The sequence below is a fragment of the Phacochoerus africanus genome, chromosome 15 (assembly GCF_016906955.1).
Source record: "Phacochoerus africanus isolate WHEZ1 chromosome 15, ROS_Pafr_v1, whole genome shotgun sequence".
Lineage (NCBI taxonomy): Eukaryota > Metazoa > Chordata > Mammalia > Artiodactyla > Suidae > Phacochoerus > Phacochoerus africanus.
In genome coordinates this window covers 52,320,797-52,338,380 of record NC_062558.1, presented here as the reverse complement: position 1 = coordinate 52,338,380, position 17,584 = coordinate 52,320,797, and the positions used below count along the sequence as shown (strand labels likewise).

Here is a 17,584-nt window from a genome sequence, read left to right as displayed (position 1 = left end):
AGTATGTAGAAATGCAGTCAATTTCTGTGTATTAATTTTGTATTCTGCAGCTTTACCAAATTCATTGATGAGCTCTAACAGTTTTCTGGTATCACCTCTAGGATTTTCTAGGTATTGTATCATGTCATCTGCAAACAGTGATAATTTTACTTTTTCTCCAATTTGGATTCCTTTTATCTCTTTTTTTTTTCCTGATTTCCAATGTGGACCCTGGTTGCTGTGCTTCAGGGCTTTCCAAAGTTATTGCACCTACCTGTCTGGAGCCTAGATTGGGGACAGCATGCCAGTCATGAAGAATGTCCACTGGAAAGGGCTGTCTTCAAGGTCCCTTAGGGCAACTTATACAGGCAACAGGCTGTATACACTACCAAGGAGGCTGCTGTTTACAGTCATTGAACACCAGGCCCCCATGGGGAAAAGAATGATGGTCGGCTTAAATGGCTGCAAATAATTTTCTTTTTTTGTGGTATCTTTGTCTGGTTTTGGTATCAGGCTGATGGTGGTGGCCTCATAGAATGAGTTTGGGAGTGTTCCTTCCTCTGCAATTTTTTGGAATAGTTTTAGAAGGATAGGTGTTAACTCTTGTCTAAATGTTTGATAGAATTTGTCTGTGAAGCCATCTGGTCCTGGACCTTTGTTTGTTGGAAATTTTTTAATCACAGTTTCAATTTCAGTACTTGTGATCAGTCCATTCATCTTTTCTATTTTGTCTTGGTTTAGTCTTGGAAGATTGTACTTTTCTAAGAATTTGTCCATATCTTCTAGGTTGTCCATTTTATTGGCATATAGTTGCTTATAGCAGTCTCTTATTGGCCTTTGTATTTCCGTGATGTCCTTTTTAACTTCTCCTTTTTCATTTCTAATTTTGTTGATTTGAGTCCTCTCTTTTTCTTGATGAGTCTGGCTAAGGGTTAATCAATTTTGTTGATCTTTTCAAAGAACCAGTTTTTAGTTTCCTTGATCTTTTCTATGGTTTTCTTCATTTCTATTTCTTTTATTTCTGCTCTGATATTTATGGTGTCTTTCCTTCTGCTCTCTTTAGGTCTTGTCTGTTCTTTCTCTAGTTGCTTTAGATGTAAAGTTAGGTTGTTCATTTGAGCTTTTTCTTGTTTCCTGAGGTAGGCTTGTATTGCTATAAACTTCCCTCTTGGAACTGCTTTTGCTGTATCCCATAGGCTTTAGATTGTTGTGTCTTTGTTGTCATTTGCTTCTAGGTATTTTTTAATTTCCTTTTGGATTTCTTCAGTGATCTGTTGGTTGTTTAGTGGAATGTTGTTTACTTTCCATGTGTTCGTGTTTTTTTGCAGTTTTTTTTCTTGTTGCTTTCCAGTCATATAGCACTGTAGTTGGAAAAGATGCTTGATATGTTTTCAATTTTCTTAAATTTACTGAGGCTTGATTTGTGGCCCAGAATGTGGTCAGTCCTAGAGAATGTTCCGTGTGCATTTGACAAGAATGTGTATTCCATTGTTTTTGGATAGAATGTTCAATAAATATCTATTAAGTCCATCTGGTCTATTGCATCATTTAGTGCCTGTATTTCCTTGTTGGTTTTCTGTCTGGATGATCTGTCCATTGCTGTAAGTGGGGTGCTAAAGTCCCCTGCTATGATTGTGTTATTGTCAATTTCTCCTTTTAAGGTTGTTAGTTGTTGCCTTATTTATTGAGGTGATCCTATGTTGGGTACATATATATTTACAATTGTTAAATCTTCTTCTTGAATTGATCCTTTGATCATTATGTAATGTCCTTCTTTGTCTCTTATAATATTCTTTCTTTTTCTTTTTTTTTTGTCTTTTTAGGGCTGCATTTGCAGCATATGGAAGCTCCCAGGCTAGAGGTCCAAGCAGAGCTACAGCTCCTGGCCTATGCCAGAGCCACAGCAATACCAGATCTGAGCCATGTCTGTGACCTACACCACAGCTCATGGCAACGCCAGATCCTGAACCCCCTGAGCGAGGCCAGGGATGAAACCCGCAACCTCATGGTTTCTAGTCTGATTCATTTCCACTGTGCCAGGATGGGAACTCCTCTTACAATATTCTTTTTTTTTAAATAATATTCTTTAAAATAATATTCTTTTAAGACATGTTTTGTCTGATATGATCATTGCTACTCCAGCTTTTTTTTTTTTAAATTTCCATTTACATGGAATATTTTCTTCCATCCTCTAACTTTTAATTTGTATCTGTCCCTAGAACTGAAGGAGGTCCCTTGCAAACAACATATATATGGATCTTGGTTTTGTATCCATTCAGCCAGTCTGTCTCTTGGTTGGGGCATTTAGTCCATTTACATTTAAGGTCATTATTGATATGTATGTTCTTACTGCCATTTTTTTCACTGTTTTGGATTTGTTTCTGTTGCTCTTTTTTCTTCCCTTCTTCTCTTGTGGTTTGATGACTGTCTTTAGTGTTGTGTTTGGATTGCTTTTTCTTATTTGTTTGTGTATCTATTGTAGATTTTTTGTTTGCAGTTACCATGAGGTTTTGATATAAGAATGTGTGTGTGTGTGTATGTGTATGATTGTTTCCATTGTTGGTCTCTTAATTGCAAGTGCATCTCCATTGTCCTGCACTTGTACCTTCCACTTCTCACAATTTCTGATTTTGGTAGCATATTTGTATTTGGATGATTTCCTGCCTTTACTATATGTATGCTTTTATGGTGAGCCTGGTCATTTGTAATTTTTTTTTTTTTTGTTTCTGGCTGTGGCCTTTCCTTTCCACCTAGAGATGTTTGTTTAGTATTTGTTGTAAAGCTAGTTTAGTGATGCTGAATTCTCTTAGGTTTTGCTCATCTGTAAAGCTTTTGATTTCTCATTTAAATCTGAATGAGAGCCTTTCTGGGTAGTATAAACTTGGTTGGAGGTTTTTTCCTTCCATCACTTTATTTATTTTTTATTTTTTAATTTTTTTTAATCTTTTGTCTCTTGTCTTTTTAGGGCTGCTCCTGTGGCATATGGAGGTTCCCAGGCTAGGGGTCTAATCGGAGCTGTAGCTGCCGGCCTACACCACAGCCACAGCAACGCAGGATCTGAGCCGCGTCTGTGACCTACACCACAGCTCACGGCAATGCCAGATCCTTAAACCACTGAGCAAGGCCAGGGATCAAACCTGCAACCTCATGGTTCCTAGTTGGATTCGTTAAGCACTGCACCACGACAGGAACTCCTCATCACTTTATATCATGCTATTCTCTTCTGGCCTGCAGAGCTTCTGCTGAAAAAAATCTGCTGATCAACTTATTGCTGATAACCCAGTGGGTTCCCTTGTATGTTATTTATTTCTTTCCCTAGCTGCTTTCGGTATTTTCTCTTTGTCTTTAATTTTTTTCTGTTTGATTAATATGTGTCTTCAGTTGTTCCTCCTTGGGTTTATATTATATGGTACTTACTGTGCTTTCTGGATTTGAGTGAGTGATTCTTTTCCCATGTTAGGGAAGTTTTTGGCTATTATCTCTTCAGATATTTTCCGTGGCCCTTTCTCTTTCTCTTATCCTTCTGGTACTGCTGTAATATGAATGTTTAGAGTTGTCCCATAGTTTGCTTAGACTGTCTTCATTTTTCTTCAGTCTTTTTTCCCTTTTTTGTTCCATGTCAGTGATTTCCATGAGTCTGCCCTCTACTTCACTTATTCATTCTTCTGTCTCCTGTATTCTACTTTTGGTTGCTTCTAATGAATTTTTTTATTTCTGTTATTGTATTTTGCATCTCTGCTTGCTTATTCCCAAGTCTTCTATTTCTTCAAATTTTTTTGTAATTTATCAATCTTTGCCTCCAGTTTATTTCCAAGATCTTTTTATTTTTAATTTTAATTTTTAAATTTTTTTACATTTTTGAAGTACTTTAATAGATTTTTTTGCATTTGTTTTGCATTTTTTTCTATTACTCAATGAATTTATCACATCCATAGTTGTATAATGATCATTACAATCCAGTTACACAGGATTTCCATCCCACAACCCAAGCACATCTCCCCACCCCCCAAACTGTCTCCTCTGGAGACCATAAGTCTTTCAAAGTCTGTGAGTCTGCGTCTGTTCTGCAAAGAAGTTCAGTTTATCCTTTTTTCAGATTCCACATGTCAGTGATAGCATTTGATGTTGGTGTCTCATTGTATGACTGACTTCACTTAGCATGATAATTTCTAGGTCCATCCATGTTGCTAAAAATGCCGGTATTTCATTCCTTTTAATGGCTGAGTAATATTCCATTGTGTACATGTATCACATCTTCTTGATTCACTCCTCTGTCGATGGACATTTAGGTTGTTTCCATGTCTTGGCTATCGCAAGTAGTGCTGCAATGAACATCAGAGTACATGGGTCTTTGCGAGTCATGGTTTTCTCTGGATAGATGCCCAGGAGCAGGATTGCTGGATCAAATGGTAGTTCTATTTTTAGTTTTCTGAGGCATCTCCATACTGTTTTCCACAGTGGTTGCACCAATTTACAATCCCACCAACAGCATAATAGGGTTCCTTTTTCTCCACACCCTCTCCAGCATTTACTGTTTGTAGACTTTTTGATGATGGCCATTCTGGCTGGTGTAAGGTGGTACCTCATAGTGGTTTTGACTTGCATTTCTCTAATAATGAGTGATGTTGAACATCTTTTCATGTGTTTTTCAGCCATTCATATGTCTTCTTTGGAGAACTGTCTGTTTAGATCTTCTGCCCATTTTTTGATGGGGTTGTTTGTTTTTTTGGTATTGAGTGGTAGGAGGTCTTTATAAATTTTGGAGATTAATCCCTTGTCAGTTGATTCATTTGCAAAGACGTTCTCCCATCCTGTGGGTTGTCTTTTCATTTTGTTTAGGGTTTCCTTTGCTGTGCAGAAACTTTTAAGTTTGATTAGGTCCCATTTGTTTATTTTTGTTTTTACTGTCATGACTCTAAAAGGTGGATCTGAGAAGATGTTGCTGTCATTTATGTCAGAGAGTGTTTAGCCTGTGTTTTTCTCTAAGAGTTTTATAGTGTCTGGTCTTATATCTAGGTCTTTAATCCATTTTGAGTTTATTTTTGTGTATGGTGTTAGGGAGTGTTCTAATTTCATTCTTTTCCATGTGGCTCTCCAGTTTTCCCAGCACCACTTATTGAAGAGGCTTTCTTTTCACCATTGTATATTCTTGCCTCCTTTGTCATAGATTAGTTGTCTACAGATGTGTGGGTTGAATTCTGGGCTTTCTATCCTGTTCCACTGATCTATATGTCTGTCTTTGTGCCAGTACCATATGGTTTGGATGACTGTTGCTTTGTAGTATAGTCTGAAGTCTGGGAGCCTGATTCCTCCAGCTCCATTTTTCTTTTTCAGGATATCTTTGGCTATTCTGGTTCTTTTGTGCTTCCAAGCAAACTTTAAAATATATTGTTCAAGTTCTGTGAAAAATGTCCTTGGTAGTTTGGTAGGGATTGCATTGAATCTGCAGATTGCCTTAGGTAGTATCATCATTTAGATAATATTAACTCTTCCAATCCAAGAGCATGGTATGTCTTTCCATCTATTTGTGTCATCTTTGATTTCTTTCATCAGTGTCTGATAGTTTTCAGAGTACAGGTCTTTTGTCTCTTCAGGTAGGGTTACTCCTAGGTATTTTATTCTTTTGGATGCAATGGTAAACGGGATTTCTTCCCTAATTTCTCTTTCTGCTCTTTTATTGTTAGTGTATAGAAATGCCGTCAATTTCTGTGTATCACTTTTGTATCCTGCAACTTTGCCAAATTCATGGATGAGCTCTAACAGTTTTCTGGTAACGTCTTTAAGATTCTCTAGGTATAGTATCATGTCATCTGCAAATAGTGATAGTTTTACTTCTTCCTTTCCAATTTGGGTTCCTTTTATTTCTTTTACTTCTTTGATTGCTGTGGCTAGAACTTCCAAAACTATGTTGGATAGTATTGGCGAGAGCAGACATCCTTGTCTTGTTCCTGATCTCAGCAGGAATTATTTCAGTTTTTTTTTTTTTTTTTTTTTTTTTTTGCTATTTCTTGGGCAGCTCCTGTGAAATATGGAGGTTCCCAGGCTAGGGGTCTAATTGGAGGGGGCCTACGCCAGAGCCACAGCAACGCAGGATCTGAGCCGCATCTGCGACCTACACCACAGCTCACGGCAACGCCGGATCGTTAACCCACTGAGCAAGGGCAGGGACCTAACCTGCAACCTCATGGTTCCTAGTCGGATTCATTAACCACTGCACCACGACGGGAACTCCTCTTTCAGCTTTTCACCACTGACAGTGATGTTAGCTGTGGGTTTGTCATATATGGCCTTTATTATGTTGAGGTAGGTTCCCTCTATGCCCACTTTCTGAAGGGTTTTGATCAGAAAATGGTGTTGGATTTTATCAAAGGCTTTTTCTGTGTCTATTGAGAGGATCATATGGTTTTTCTTCATCAGTTTGTTAATGTGGGGTATCACACTGATGGATTTGCAGATATTGAAGAACCCTTGCATCCCTGGGATAAATCTCACTTGATCATGATGTACAATCCTTTTAATGTATTGTTGGATGCAGTTTGCTAGTATTTTGTTGAGGATTTTTGCATCTATGTTCATCAGTGAAATGGGCCTGTAGTTTTCTTTTTTTTTTGTGGTATCTTTGTCTGGTTTTAGTATAAGTGTGATGGTGGCCTCGTAAAATGAGTTTGGGAGTATCCCTTCCTCTGCAATTTTTCAGAATATTTTCAGAAGGAGAAGTGTTAGCTCTTCTCTAAGTGTTTGATAGAATTTGCCTGTGAAGCCATCTGGTCCTGGACTTTTGTTTGTTGGAAGTTTTTAAATCACAGTTTCCATTTCAGTTCTTGTGATTGGTCCACTCATCTTTTCTATTTCATCTTGGTTTAGTCTTGGAAGATTGTACTTTTCTAAGAATTTGCCCATTTCTTCTAGGTTTTCCATTTTATTGGCATATAGTTGCATAGAGTAGTCTCTTATGATTCTTTGTATTTCTGTGATGTCTGCTGTTACTTCTCCTTTTTCATTTCTAATTTTATGGATTTGATTCCTCTCTCTCTTTTTCTTGATAAGTCTGGCTAAGGGTTTATCAATTTTGTTCATCTTTTCAAAGAATCAGCTTTTCATTTCATTGATCTTTTCTATGGTTTTCTTTGTTTCTATTTCATTGATTTCTGCTCTGATCTTTATGATTTCTTTCCTTCTACCAACTTTAGGTCTTGTCTATTCTCTCTCAAGCTGCTTTAGATGTAAAGTTAGCTTGTTTATTTGAACTTTTTCTTGTTTCCTGAGGTAGGCCTGTATTGCTATAAACCTTCCTCTTAGAATGGCTTTTGCTGCATCCCATAGGTTTTGGAGTGTCGTATCTTCGTTGTCATTTGCTTCTAGGTATTTTTTAATTTCCTCTTTGATTTCTTCAGTGATCCATTGGTTGTTTAGTAGCATGTTGTTAAGTCTCCACGTGTTTGTGTTTTTTTGCAGGTTTTTTTCTTGTTGTTGATTTCCAGTCATATAGTGTTGTGGTCCGAAAAGATGCTTGATAATGATTTCAATTTTCTCAAAGTTACTGATTTTGACTTATAGCCCAGGATGATCAATCTTAGAGAATGTTCCATGTGCACTTGAGAAGAATGTGTATTCTGTTGCTTTTGGATGGAATGTCCTATAAATATCTATTAAGTCCATGTGGTTTAATGCTTCATTCAGGGCCTGTGTTTCCTTATTGATTTTCTCTCTGGTTGATCTGTCCATTGCTGTAAGTGGGGTGTTAAAGTCCCCCACTATTATTGTGTTATTGTTAATTTGTCCTTTTAAGGTTGTTAGCAGTTGCCTTATATATTGTGGTGAACCTATGTTGGATGCATAGACATTTAAAATTGTTATATCTTCTTCTTGGATTGATCCTTTGATCATTATGTAATGACCTTCTTTGTCCCTTAAAATTTTCTTCATTTTAAAGTCTATTTTGTCTGATATGAGTATTGCTACTCCAGCTTTCTTTTGATCCCCGTTTGCATGAAATATTTTCTTCCATCCTCTCAGTTTCAATTTGTATATGAAGTGAAGTGAAGTGGGTCTCTTGAAGACAGAATATGCATGGATCTTGTTTTTGTATCCATTCAGCTAGTCTATATGTTTTGGTTGAGGCATTTAGTCCATTAACATTTAAGGTAATTATTGATATGTATGTTCTTATTGCCATTTTATGCATTGCTTTGGATTTGTTTTTGTTGCTCTTTTTTCTTCCCTTCTTGTCTTGTTCTCCCCTCTTGCAGTTTGATGACTATGTTTAGTGTTGTATTTGAGTTGATTTCTCTTATTTGTTTGTGTATCAATTGTAGATTTTTGGCTTGCAGTTATTCTGAAGTTTTGATATGAGTCTGTATGTATGAGAGATTGTTTTAAGTTGTTGTTCTCTTAATTGCAAGGTCATCTCCAGTGTCCTGCATTTGTACCCATCTCTTCTCATGATTTCTTATTTTGGTGGCATAATTGTGCATGGATAATTTTGTGTCTTTACTGTATATATATCTTTACTTGTGAGCCTTGTCATTTGTGGTGTTTTTGTTTCCTGTTGCTGTATTTTCTTTTCTGCCTAGAGAAGTTCCTTTAATATTTGTTGTAAAGCTGATTTAGTGTTGCTGAATTCTCTTGGCTTTTGCTTATCTGTGAAGCTTTTGATTTCTCTTTCAAATCTGAATGAAGGCCTTGCTGGGTAGAGTCATCTTGGTTGGAGGTTTTTTCCTTTCATCACGTTAGGTATATCATGCCACTCCATTCTGGCCTGCAGAGTTTCTGCTGAAAAATCTGCCAGTAGCCTTATCAGGGTTCCCTTGTATGTTAATTGTTTCTTTTCCCTAGCTGCTTTCAGTATTTTCTCTTTGTCTTTAATTTTGGTCAGTTTGATTAATATGTGTCTTGGGGTGTTCCTCCTTGGGTTTATTTTATATGGTACTCGTTGTGCTTCCTGGATTTGAGTGAGTGGTTCCTTTCCCATGTCAGGGAAGTTTTTGGCTATTATCTCTTGGAATATTTTTTCTGTCCCCTTCTCTCTCTCTTCTCCTTCTGGCACCCCTATAATCTGGATGTTGGTGCATTTAACATTGTCCCAGAGTTCTCTGAGACTCTCTTCACTTGTTTTCAGTCTTTTTTCTCTTTTCTGTTCTGCATCCGTAATTTCCACTAATATGTCCTCCACCTCACTTATTCATTCTTCTGCCTCCTGTATTCTGCTGTTAGCTGCTTCTAGTGAATTTTTTATTTCAGTTATTGTATTTTGCATCTCTTCTTGTTTAAGTTTTATATCTTGTATCTCTTTGGTCAGCGTTTCCTGTATGTTATCCATCTTTGCCTCCAGGTTATTTCCAATGTCTTGCATCATCTTCAGCATCAACAGTCTAAGGTCTTTTTCCTGGAGGCTGAGAATCTCCTGATCATTTAGCTGTTTTTCTGGTTTTTTTTCTTTCTCCCTCATCTGAGTTATAGTTCTCTGTCTTTTCATTTTTATAGGTTTTTAGTGTGATGACCTTCTTACAGATAATAGAGTTGTAGCCTCGCTTACTTCTGGCATCTGCCCCCTTTGTGGCTGATGTTGGTACAGGGGATTGCTGTAGGCTTCCTGATGGGAGGGGCTGATGCCTGCCCACTGGTAGGTGGAGCTGATTCTAATCCCTCTGGTGGGTGGGCCTTTGTCTCTAGATGGGATTAGAGGTAGCTCTGTGCCTGAGGGGTCTTTAGGCAGCCTGTTTACTGAGGGGTGGGGCTGTTATCCCACCTGGATTGTTGTTTGCCCTGGGGCTTCTCAGGGCTGATGGGTGGGGCCAGATTTTCCCAAAATGGCCACCTCCAGAGAAAGGCTTGCTGCTGAATATTCCCAAGAGCTTTGCTTCCAATGACCTTCCTTTACAACAAGCCACATTCACCCCTGTTTCCCCAGGATGTCGTCCAAGAACTTCAGTCAGGTTTGACCCAGATTCCTATGGAGACTTTGCCCTGGGACCCAGTGCACGTGAAAGTCAGTGTGCACCTTTTAAGAATGGGGTCTCCATTTCCCCAAGTCCCATGGAGCTCCTGTGCACAAGCCCCACTGGCCTTCAATGCCAGATGCTCCGGGGGTTTTTCTCCCGGTGCCAGGTCCCTACATGTGGGAGTTTGATGTGTGGCTCAGAACTCTCACTCCTGTAGGTGAGTCTCTGTGAACCAGTTAGTTTCCAGTCTGTGGACTTCCCACCTGGGAGGTATGGGGGTTCTTATATCGTGTAATCACCCCTCCTACCTCTTTATGTGGCCTCCTCTTTGTCTTCTGGAGTAGGATATCTTTTTTAAGGTTTCTGGTCCATTTGGTTGAAGATTGCTCAGTCTTTAGTTGTGAATTTTGTTGTTTTTAGGAGAGAAGTTGAGCTCCAGTCCTTGTATTCCACCATCTTAATCCCATCTCCCTTAATTTAAATTTTTTTTCTTGATTTTTAGGGCCATGCCTGTGGCATATGAAAGTTCCCAAGCTAGGGGTGAATCAGAGCTGCAGCTGCCATAGCCACAGCAGTGAAGGATCTGAGCTGCATCTGCAAGCTCACAGCTACACCAGATCCTTAATCCACTGAGCAAGGCCAGGGATGGAATCTGTATCCTCATGGATACTAAATGGGTTCATTACTGCTGAGCCACAATGGGGACTCTTATTTGGAGATCTTGAATCATCTTTTCTATCATCAGTCTAAAGTCTTTTTCATTGAAGTTTGTAATATCCAGATCACTTAGCTGTTTTTCTGTTTTTTTTCTTCTTGTTCCCTTATCTGAGTCATAATTCTCTGTCTTTTCATTTTGTATAGATTTTTGGTATGGTCTCCTTTTTGTACACAATGGAATTGTAGCCTCTTTTGCTTCTGATGTCTGCCTCCCTTGTGGCTGAAATTGGTATTGGGACTTGCTGTAGGTGTCCTGGTAGGAGGGGCTGGTGCCTTCCCACTGGTAGGTGGAGCTGATTCTTATCCCTCTGGTGGGTGAGGCTTTGTTTATGGTTGAGATTAGAGATGGCTGTGTCCCTGGCTGTGGTTGGGGTGTCTTTAGGCAGCGTGTTTGCTGATGGGTGGGGCTGTGATTTTTGTTTGGCCTGTGGCTTCTCAGCCCTGATGGGTGGGGCCAGATTTTTCCAAAATGGCCACCTCTAGAGGAACACATGCTGATGATTGCTGATGATAATTCCCAAGACCTTTGCCTCCAATATCCTTCCCCCCGCTATGAGCCACAGATATACCCTGTTTTTCCAGGACATCCTCCAAGAACCACAGACAGGTCTGACCCAGATTCCTATGGAGTCTCTGCTTTGCCCTTGGACCCAGTGTACATGAAATCCTGTGTGTGCCTTTCAAGAGTGGAGTCTCCATTTCCCCCAGTCCTGTGGAGCCCCTGTACACAAGCCGACTGACCCTCAATGCCAGATACTCTGGTGGCTCCTTCTCCCAATGCCAGATCCCCAGGAGTGAGGACCTGATGTGGGGCTCAGAACTCTCACTCTCATAGGTAGTCTCTGTGATACAGTTACTTTCCAATTTGTGGGCCGCCCACCCAGCAGGTATGGGGTTGCTTATATCACGTAATCGCCCCTCTTACCATCTTGATGTGGCCTCCTCTTTGTCTTCTGGAGTAGGATACCTTTTTTGATAGGTGGCAGTTTATCTGGTTGGAGGTTGTTAAGCAGATGGTTGTAATTTTGTTGCCTTTATGAGAGAAAGTGAGCTGGGTCCTTCTACTCTGCCCTTTTAATCCCATCTCCTTAAAACCTCTTACACAGTTGTTACATCTCTCATCCTCATTGAAGGAATAAAATAATCAGACCAGGAGTTCCTGTCAAGGCTCAGCAGAAACTAATCTGACTAGGAACCATGAGGTTGCAGATTCAATCCCTGGCCTCACTCAGTGGGTTAAGGATCTGGCATTGCCGCAAGCTGTGGTGTAGGTTGCAGATGCGGCTTGGATGTGGCATTGTTGTGGCTGTGGTGTAGGCCGGTGGCTACAGCTCTGATTAGACCCCTAGTCTAGGAACCTCCATATGCTGCAAGTGCAGCCCTAAAAAGACAAAAAGACCAAAAAAAAAAAAAATCAGACCAGTTACTCCAGTTACTGAATGGGCCAAAATTTCTCTTTGTTTTTGCATTTATTTATTCTCTCTAGTAGAACTGTCAGTTTTCCCCTTGTCTATTTTAAGTCTTTAGGTACACATAAATTTGAAATTGTTTTATCTTTCATTAGAACTCAATCTACTGTTATGAAATAACTTTTTTTCTAGTAGTCTTTTGATTTAACAGATATTTTAATGTGGCTACACTAGTTTTTGTTTAGTTTGTGTTTTCATGGTATATATCTTCTACCCTTTTAATTTCAACTTTTCAATTTTAAACTTTTTCTAAATAGCATATTATATATATGTAAATCTTTTATGTTTTTAATGCAGCCTGAAAATATTTCCTTTCACACTTTGATCCACTTTAATTTAATGTATTTATTAATATTTGAGGATTTCTTGTGGAGTTCACCAGGTTAAGGACGTGGTATTGCCAGTGCATCAGCTTGGGCCACTGCTGTGGTGCATGTTCAATTCCTGGCCCAGGAATGCTATACTTCAGAGAGGAGTTTATCCTTGGGAAATACACTAAAAGTGCACTTCCATGGCACCCCAGGGACCATCCTTGGGAACCAGCCAGTGAATGATCTATCTTGAAATCCCTGTTAGAGCACACCTCCTTGAACCACTCCTGGAACTGCTTGTCTTAGTTTGGTTTGCTAAACTCTGGGAGCAAGAGCTGTGTGTCAAAAGTTTATTGGGAAATTCTCTTATGATATAGGCCTGCAAGGAATTGAGGGAAAAAAGGATCAGAAAAAGAAGTTTGGTTGCAATCAAGGCCTCATCTAGAGACAGGCTGGGAACTGGGACACTTTGCTGCAGTAGCTACAGTGCTTGCACCTAGACAAACATCTACTTGAGAAAAAAAAATACAAAGAACTGTAGGGAACTAAAGGTGACTGTGGACATGTGTAGCTGGGGCAAATTATGAGCAAGAAGATACAAAAAAATCTAAAAACCCAACTACCACTTCTGAAGAGCCAAGAGTAAAAGCAGGGTGTGGGAAGTAAAAGCAGGGTGTGGGAAGTAAAAGCAGGGTGTGGGAAGCAAAAGCAGGGTGTGGGAAGCAAAAGCAAGGTACACATGCCACCCCAAAGGGGTGGGAAGACCACCTTAGCCACCACTCTGGCTTGACCCCTGGACCCACCCCCTATCCTTGCCCCATAAAAGGAACCAGCTCACCTCTCTACTCTCAGCAAGCAAGCATGGGAACTTGCTTTTTATTGTTGCCCCCCCACCCACTGCAGAAGTGGCCCCATTAAAGCCTTGCCTTAATTTTCTTGTCTGGCTTCTTGTCAATTTTTATTGATTAAGAAAGGCCAAGGACCCAGATCGGTAACAATCTGACCTATAGGAGTTCTGGAGCTGGACTGGTGTATTAGAGTTGTGCCAAATTGAAGCAAGATTGATGCTTGTCACCAGCATCAGCCAGCCCCTGGCCTCAGGCCATTCTCAGGTGAGGCATGCAGTGCCACTAAAGGCACTGCTTAGGAGGCCTCCATCTCCGAGCCATTTGCAGCTGCTCTTTTCAGGAGTGTCAAGGGGTGGGCTTGATCTTGGAGAGACAGCATGAGTGATGGCTTGAATCAAGCTCTTAATTCTCTGCCTGGGAATGAACCTGTGCAGCCTGGATGAAAACCAGGAATCCTGGCCACTAGACCAGTTAGAGTCTAAAAGCAGAAGTGCCCTGACTCTTGCTCCCTGTTGAAAGCAAGGCTGTTTCAAGAAGGCAACTGTAAAAACAGGTATAAAGTTTATTGTTAGAAACACAGTACAACATGCAGGAGAGCACGTAGAGAAGTAGTTTAAGTCAGAAGCAAAGAAGTAATATACACCCTAAAGAGGAGTGTGTGTGTGGGCATCCTCCTGAATGAGGAGTACACCAGAGAGGTGGTTTAAATCACTTTATGGGACAGTTCTTGTGGGTCTTTGTTTTCCTTTGGCCAATCATGTCGTTTTATCTTTCACATACAAGGCCCTCCCCAATCTGTGTGCACATCTTTTGGCCAAGATGGGTTCTGGAGCAAAGAGTTCTGGGAGGACATTAGGACTTAATTAGGGTGCCCACTCCCTTTTTGGCCCCTAGGAGTCTTTCTGTGCATGTGTAATTAGGGAGGTCTCCTTGACCCCAGGAATGACTGATGTTGTCATCTTATCCTTTTATTCCAGCCAAACTCAGCTCCCAGCATTAACTTTCTTCTTGACATGTCAAAGAGAAGCAAGGCACAATTTACTCAGCCTGACAAGTCCCAGCTGTTCTCAGCCCAGGGGCCTATCTACCTCCTATCTCAGGATGAGTGGGTCCATCAGCCCCAAAGAGGGTATCTGGTGGAACAATGTAATATTCACCTGAGCCTGGGTGTTAAGAATGAGAGGAGCAGAGGATGGGATGAGGGAGGAGACAGAGCATAAAGTATACGTATGACCTTGAAAGAGGGGCAGAGGAAGTGCCACTTGTTTTTATAGGGAATAGAAAATTACTGACAAATTGGATCAGGGGTTATTCTAGTCACAATATGTAAGATGACTGGAGGGAACAGAATCCATATCTAAATGGGCCAGCTCAGCAGCTCTTGCAGGACTTTAGATGGAAGATTAGGGCCAGAATAGGTAATAGAATTGGATCTGGAAGGAAGAGACAAATAAATGAAATATTTGCAGAATTTGGTGACTAAGAAGAGGGTAAGTGGCATAAGGGAGGGCCTGGTTAGAAGGTCATGACACATGGGTTTTTAGAGATGTCGGGTCAGCAGGGACAGTGACATAATCTAAATAAAAGCATCTCATTTTAAGAAATAGGACTGGAGTTTGTGGGAGAAGCTAGAGCTGAAGAAAGTAGAAGAAACACAAAAAGATCATGACTAAATCCATGAGATAGATGAGACTGAGAGAGAGAGAGAGAGATTGAGAGGGAGTTTGAATGAGGACAGAGAGAACAGAGTAACCTCGGAAACACTAGTACAAGGAAATGAGCGGCATTCCTCAGGCAGTGTTTGCCAGGGCCTGATACAGAATGGGGCCTTATTACCTTTCATTTCACCAACCTTCTCCGGGCCTGCCCGCTGCTTCTCCGACCCTTCCCTCACCCCACCCTCCACCCCCATGACTCTGCTCTCTGAGTAGGGCCGCTTCTTCCTGATGGAGCACTGACGGCCTGAGCCCACTCTCAATGAGAGGGAATGAGAGAGTGTTTGATATAAACTAAGGGCCCATAGAGTCCTCCTAACCACAACCTCCATTAGTAAGATTCTGCTGCTGGGAGTTTTTCATCAAACAAGACTATTTAAGGGATGCAATTGTAACCGAGCAGGACCCTGCAGGGCCTTCTTGGGGCAGGCTCTTCCCCCATGTCCTCTGCTTTAGCTTCTCTCTGAAGCTTCTCTCTGTGTCTTGCTGGAGGTTTACCAGAACATTGTGACCTGCCCTCTGTGGACAGCTGCAAGAACAAAGGATTTCTGCACCAAGAAGTTGGCAACAACCAAGCCTGCCCCTCCCTCACTTTGCCTTTAAAAATGCTTTGCAGTTTGGTTCAGGGAGTTGGGGATATTTTGGGGCCCAAGCCACTCTTCTCCTTGTATGGCCCTGTGATAAAACTTTCTCTGCTCCAAACTCTGACATCCTGGGTTGTTTGGCCTCTCTGTGCATTGGGCACTTGGACTTGTGCTAACACAATTGCTAATGTGTAGGTAAGGAGAAAGTGCTGTATATCAAATTGTAAATTGGGTGTCTAATCAAGTTTGGAGAATCTAAATTTTATGTTTGAGTGTTTAGCAACAAGATCTGAGAGTTATCCATGTTTACATCTGTGGTTTCTTTTGTGGTAGAATAATTTTAAAAATGCTTTGTTTTATTATAGGAACCAAAGAATATGCAATTTGTGTTACCATAGGCACCACATAACCGTTTTGCCAAGTGCAAGAAGGTATTGTCCAGCTCCAGTTGGTGTGCCCACTGCATGGTGAGGCCAAACAAAATGAAACTTTGGAGTCTGGAGCAGAGAAAAGGTTGTGGCAGGGCTGAGTGAGAAGAATGGGCAGCTAGTGCTCAAAAGACCCGAACTCTGTGATGGGTTTCTGGAAAGGTGATTTCTTTTTGTTTGCTGTATTTATTATTATTAAATAGCTGCACTCATGGCATATGGAAGTTCCTGGGCCATGGATTAAATCTGAACTGCAGCTGTGGCAATGCCAGAACCTTTAACCCACTGTACCAGGCCAGGTATTGAACCCGTGCCCTGTAGCAACACAAGCCACCAACCACAGTCGGATTCTCATCATGGTGCACACAGGGAAGGGCTTTTTTTTTTTTTGAGATTTTTGTTTTTTTCTGTTATAGTCAATTTACAGTGTTCTGTCAATTTCTGCTTTACAGCAAAGTGACTCGGGTGTGCGTGTGTGTGTATTTTTTTCTCACATATCCTCCGTAATGTTCTATCACAAGTGACTGGATATAGTTCCTGTGCTATACAGCAGGCCCTCGTTTCTTATCCACTCCAAATGCAATTGTTTGCATCCAACGCCAAATTCCCAGTCCATTCCACTCCCTCTTCCTCCCCCTTGGCAACCACAAGTCTGTTCTCTAAGTCCACGACTTTGTTTCTTTTCTGTGGAAAGTTTCATTTGTACCATATATTAGATCCCAGATATAAATATCATTAGGTATTTGTTTTTCTCTTTCTGACTGACTTCACTTAGTATGAGAGTCTCTAGTTCAATCCATGTTGCTGCAAATGGCATTGTTTTGTTCTTTTTTATGGCTGAGTAGTATTCCATTGTGTATATACACCACATCTTCTTAGTCTATTCATCTGTCGATGGACATTTTAGGTTGTTTCCATGTCTTGTCTATTGTGAATAGTGCTTCAGTGAATGTAAGGGTGAATATACCTTTTTCAATAAAACTTTTGTCTGGATAAATGCCGAGGAGTGGGATTACTGGATTGTGTAGTAGTTCTGGATTGTGTAGTAGTTCTATATTTAGTTTTCTGAGGTACGTCCATACTGTTTTCCATGATGGTTGTACCAATCTACATTCCCACCAACAGTGCAGGAGGGTTCCCTTTTCTCCACACCCTCTCCAGCATTTGTTATTTGTTGACTCGTTAATGGTGGCCATTCTGAATAGTGCGAGGTGGTACCTCACTGTAGTTTTGAATAACTAGTGCTTTTGAGCATTTTTTATGTGCCTATTGGCCCTCTGTATATCTTCTTTGGAGAAATGTCTATGTAGGTCTTCTGCCCATTTTTCAGTTGGGTTGTGGGATTTTTTTGCTGTTGAGTTGTATAAGTTGTTTTTGTATTGTATTTTTTTGCTTTTTAGGGCCACACCCATGGCATATGGAGGTTCCCAGGCTAGGGGTCCAATCAGAGCTACAGCTGCCAGCCTACACCACAGCCATAGCAACACGGGATCTGAGCCGTGTCTGCAACCTACACCACAGCTCACGGCAACGCTGGATCCTTAACCCACTGAGTGAGGCCAGGGATCGAACCTGCAACCTCATGGTTCCTA

General features: G+C 40.7%; 1 long non-coding RNA gene and 1 other non-coding gene across 2 annotated transcripts in view; one reads left to right on the top strand and one right to left on the bottom strand.

Moving 5' to 3' along the window:
- The window catches only part of LOC125116260 (uncharacterized), a 53,438-nt gene that overhangs the window by 25,981 nt on the left and 9,873 nt on the right, over positions 1-17,584 (top strand). The window lies entirely within an intron of this gene.
- Positions 312-447, bottom strand: LOC125117125 (small nucleolar RNA SNORA70). The gene has a single exon (XR_007132494.1). It is a non-coding gene; the product is annotated as a small nucleolar RNA SNORA70 (small nucleolar RNA).